The sequence below is a fragment of the Sardina pilchardus genome, chromosome 20, assembly GCF_963854185.1.
Source record: "Sardina pilchardus chromosome 20, fSarPil1.1, whole genome shotgun sequence".
In the NCBI taxonomy this organism is placed as follows: Eukaryota; Metazoa; Chordata; class Actinopteri; order Clupeiformes; family Clupeidae; genus Sardina; species Sardina pilchardus.
In genome coordinates, this window is record NC_085013.1 from 27,533,368 (window position 1) to 27,538,367 (window position 5,000).

A 5,000-nucleotide genomic window follows, 5' to 3' on the forward strand; every position below is an offset into this window, starting at 1 on the left:
GGTATTGTGACTGTGAGCCCTGCCACCCTGGCCCCGCTCTTCTGGAGAGGAGAAACTTGGTGCCGCTGTTGAAACAGCTGCTGTGTTCATACGGCACACACACACCCACACACACACACACACACACACACACACACACACACACACACCGGGGTGGAGGTGCTCCCTGTCCACTGCGTCCAGTGGCAAAGCCTCTCAACAGCCCCGGCACTCCAAGGATTCCTAATAATTATTATTATTGTATGACTGTGAAATCTGTGTGTGTCAGAAATTCAGAATACTGTATGTTGTCTATGTCTGTCTTTCTATTCTTGCTTTGTGTGCTTGTGTGTGTGTGTGTGTTTGTGTTTGTCTCCAAATGCTGAATCTCTTGTGTGTGTGTGTGTGTGTGTGTGTGTTTGTGTTTGTTTCCAACTGCTGAATCTCTTGTGTGTTTGTGGTCTTCTCTATGCAGACAGGTCTCAAAGCTTCATTTTCTGTGACAACGGTAAGATGTGTCACTGATCAATATCACTTCAGGTGTGTTTGTAAAGGCTGGGTCGACACACATCTCTCTTCCCCCCCCACACACACACACACATATATATATTGCACACACAACATTTATCCTATCATCCTATCAGTTAGACGGACACATTCACCACGCCTAATATGGGCACTTGAAAGTGACGAGCCACTCCATCAGGTCCATCTCCCCTCTGCCTGTAATGGACTCTCTCACATATGTGGTGCAGCTGGAGGGAGCGAGTGCAAGTGATGAGACACCATCCCCCTCACCGAGTGTAGCAGGTTGGAGAGTCTAAGGCGCAGCCAAGACAGTGTGTGTGTGTGTGTGTGTGTGTGTGAAAGAGAGCGTGTGTGTGTGTGTGTGTGTGTGTGTGTGTTAGGGAGAGCTATGACGAGCACAAGGGAGTCCTGATGAGGTTGTGATGAGCAGAGGCTGTGATGAGGTTGTGACCTGTGACGGGGGACAGGGACGAGGGGAAGGGAGGGAGGGTGGGCTATCTCTCCGGAATGAACTCTTTAGAAAGTAGAGTAACATAGGGACCCGCGGTTAGGCTTTCAGCGCTGAGGAAATGCCAGTCAGGTGGAAGGCTTTGACGTGCTGCTTCATTCACACAGAAGCCATCGCACCGGCTAATAGGCAGTCTTCACAGTGAGATTCCAGCCTCTGCTGTCTCTTAAAATCACTGGACAAGATGGACAGAAGACCAAGGCCTGGAGATGTGAACAAAAAAAACTGTTACATTAAAACATTTTTGGTTGGGTTTAGCTATACAACACATGCACAGTGTTCTCGATCTGAAAATGTTAGGTTTGGTACTGAGGATTGGGAGAGTCAGATGAGTATTTATTTTTTACCAAGCTATCAAAACATTTCAGGTTTATAAACTCTGGACTCATTTTAAAATGTTCATGGAGTACAGTAATTTCCAGCATATAAGCCGCATTGTGTATAAGCCGCAGGACAGTGATTTATGCAAGTTAAAAGAAACAAAACCATATTAACACCATATTAACTGCCCCCCTGTATTAACCTCATAGCTGAAGAAATTTAGCAAAATCAATGTATAAGCCGCGGCTAATAGTCGGGAAATTACGGGTAGTATATTGATGGAGACATTTAAACTGCCGTAGTGGTTCTCTGGTGGTGATTTTCAAGACATTTCAGATGTTCTAATGACAAACAGAGTAAACAACTTCAAGGGCAGCACCACCCAGTGTGCACGCATCTCTCTCCTGCAGTGAGCTGCCGACGGCACGGACAGGTTCAGATCTGTCGTACTGTAGATCAGGGGTCAGTTACTGGCCAGGTCAGTGTTAGTGCTTGTTGGGGCTGGCAGTGCTAGAAGGAATCCCACAGTCACTGGTTAGGCTTCTGTGATTTGCAGAGGTGTGTGTGTGTGTGTGTGTGTGTGTGTGTGTTTGTGTGTGGGTATGGGTGGGTGGGTGCTGCAGCCAGTTTGACTAAAGGAATGCGTCTTACTGCAGTGTCCTGGCCAGGTACCAAATCTCACTCCAGCGCAGCAGCCGAGAGACCAGACAGAGCAGGGTGTAAACATCCAGCCTGAGCAGCTCAGTTAGCGCCAACTCCACCTGTAGCCTGGCCCTGTAGCTACACACGCACCTACACGAGCCTACACCACCTATATTCACAAATGCAAATATAATTCTTATGTGATGCGATCCGGAAAAACCCTTCATGTGTTGGAATTGTACTAACTTATGATTCTGATTCCATCCTAGCAACATCCCAGATTTTTGGAGGATGGTATCCAGGATTTTGCTAGGGGACAGTGTCTGCACTATACATTGTTGCCAGGATGGTATCAGAATCTTAAGTTGGTGAAATTTCACTAGAGAGAGTTGAAACCCGGTCAAGGATTTTTGAGCCCACCATGTGAAGGGTTTTTTTCTAGATGGCATCACATATATACTTACAGTATATACATGTTCATTTATTTATATCCTGCACTCATAGCCTCTAGTATAGTATTGACTGATGCAGTAGTAAGTCCTAGCCAAGGTCTCTCCTCTGCACTGTTGCGCAAATGTTATTCTCTCTCTCTCTCTCTCTCTCTCTCTCTCTCTCTCTCTCTCTGTGAGTTGCTTTGGATAAATGCGAATCCCTGCTAGATGAATAAATGTAAATATAAGATTTCAAATCCATACCTCTCCCGTGCTGCAAACATAAATGGTTATATCTTTAGGAATACGAGGAGAGGAGGAGTGGGGTGGGGGGCTACGCTATCCACGCCATGGTCTACCGGATCCTGTCCTCAGAGGGGAGATATGGATCTAGTGAAGTGGCAACTCAGCTTATCCATTTCAACTGAATTCATGAAACATGTTACAATTACATAAGGGATAGTGTGCAGCCAGCCAGCCGGTCATTAAGTAAACCCCTAGGGTGATTAGCAACCCAGTGAGAAATGGAGGGCCCTGTCCTACCTTGACATTTGTTTTTTGATAATGATGGCTGGCTGTGTATTATTCAACCTATTGCACGGCTTCCTCCTATAGAAAATGAGAAATCTAAAAGAATACTTAGATAGATAGATAGATAGATAGATACTTTATTGATCCCCACTTATCACTGGTATGGCACTGTGGTAACCCACTTGCTAGATTAACTACTGTAGAACTCTGGTATAACTGTAGAAATATAAGGATTTCCATTGGCCAGTTCAGACCTCCCATTACTTTCATTGACCAATAGGAATCGTTGTGCTGAGCCGTGTTGGAGACCACACAGAGAACACACAAGAACTCTCCTCTTACACTCAACACTCGTTAGTAACATCGTCAACAATAATTTGGGAATTGAATTTCTGCTATTTATTTTCATTCAAGCTTCATACCCAGCTACCTGTTTGGGTGATTTTGCTGTCAGTCAAACGAACCTCGAGGCGTCTCGACCCGGCCCTCATCCATCTCCCATCCAATCATGAGCTGAGTCCCACAGCTGTGTTCTGATTGGCTGTGCCGTCGTGCGTTGTGTGTGGTAGGTGAACGGAAGATTGTGCTCTCCCTGTTTATCACCACACACAAAACACACCCCACGGAGCAAGGTGTTTGTGTATATGTGTTTATGTGTGTGTGTGTGTGTGTGTGTGTGTGTGTGTGTGTGTATGTGTGTGTGTGTGTGTGTACATATTCTAGGGTATATACATAAGTGAATAAGCATTTTTATGTGTATATACTGTATATGTGTGTGTGTGTGTGTGTGTGTGTGTGTGTGTGTGTGTGTGTGTGTGTGTGTGTACGTGTGTGTGTGTGCACGTGGGAGTCGGTGTGTTTGCGTATGCATCCCTGTGTGTGTTGTGTGTGCTCTGATGCCGAGTACTCCTGAGAGGGTCATCTTCATCTGCAAGGGGACCGACCGACCGTGTGTGTTGTTCCTCATACCGAGCAGCTGGGTTGGTGGTCTGAATGTCAATTTGTTTTGTACACGTGTGCGCGTGTGTGCGCGTGTTTATGTGTATGTGTGTGTGTGTGAGAGCGAGAGAGAGAGAGAGAGAGAGAGAGAGAGAGAGAGAGGAAAAGAAAGGGGGAGAGAAAGAGAGAGCAAGGAAGAGGCAGAAGAAGGAGTGTGGATGATTCTGTTTGTCAGAGAGATGTAGAAGGAGAAGAAGAGGGGCAAAGGGGGGGGGGGGGTCATGTGTGTGCATGCTGAAAATTGAGGCACAAAATCCATTTGTGGAATATTATGAAATCTCTCTCTCTCTCTGTCTCTCCGTTTTTCTCTCTGTCGCTCTGTCTTCCTCAAACAGATTATTTTTGGATGATGTCTGGTTGTGTCTCCCCTTGCGTCATGTTCTTTCTTCATATACTCTTCCTCTTTCTTTTCGTCTCTGCCTGTATGTCTGTCTGTCGCTCTCTCTTTCTTTCTCTCTCTCATTCATTCTCATATTCTATCTATCCTCTGGGCAGAGATTCTGTTGCCATAGTTACGGTGATCATTCTTGGATGTGAGTTTGTGATGTCTTATTGATGAGACAGTGTGACATGCTAAGTAGTTCTCATTCTCACTTTCTCTAGCACACATAAACACAAACCCACAGTTAGGCAAACTGTGTTTAATTTACATTTGTGTATTGCATACAAACCTTCACACACACAAACACCCATATAGCACATGTTTATTGACAATGGTGTTGTGTTGGCATACAGTGTTTAGAGCATTTCGGCATCTTCTAATTGGTATATGTGTACGTGTTTATGTGTGTGTGTGTGTGTGTGTGTGTACTGTATGTGTATGTTGTTGCATGGCTTTACATATTCTCTCTATGTTGCTCTGACAGCCTCATTCATTCATGAATCAGACCAAAAGAAATGGTCTTTTTCGGTGCAGCTAATCGGACATTTGCTCTTTGCTGTTATCCCATGCCATGTCATTCTGATGATAATGTCTCCATCAAAGCCAACAGTCAGCTGTGACAGTTTTGATTTGACCAATGACAAAACCCTGCATCCTTGCCAGCCCCTGTTAGCCCCGC

General features: G+C 45.3%; 1 protein-coding gene across 1 annotated transcript in view; it reads left to right on the forward strand.

The window, feature by feature from the left end:
• slc4a11 (solute carrier family 4 member 11) overlaps window positions 1-5,000 on the forward strand; it is a gene marked incomplete in the record, with an annotated part of 43,838 nt that overhangs the window by 16,468 nt on the left and 22,370 nt on the right.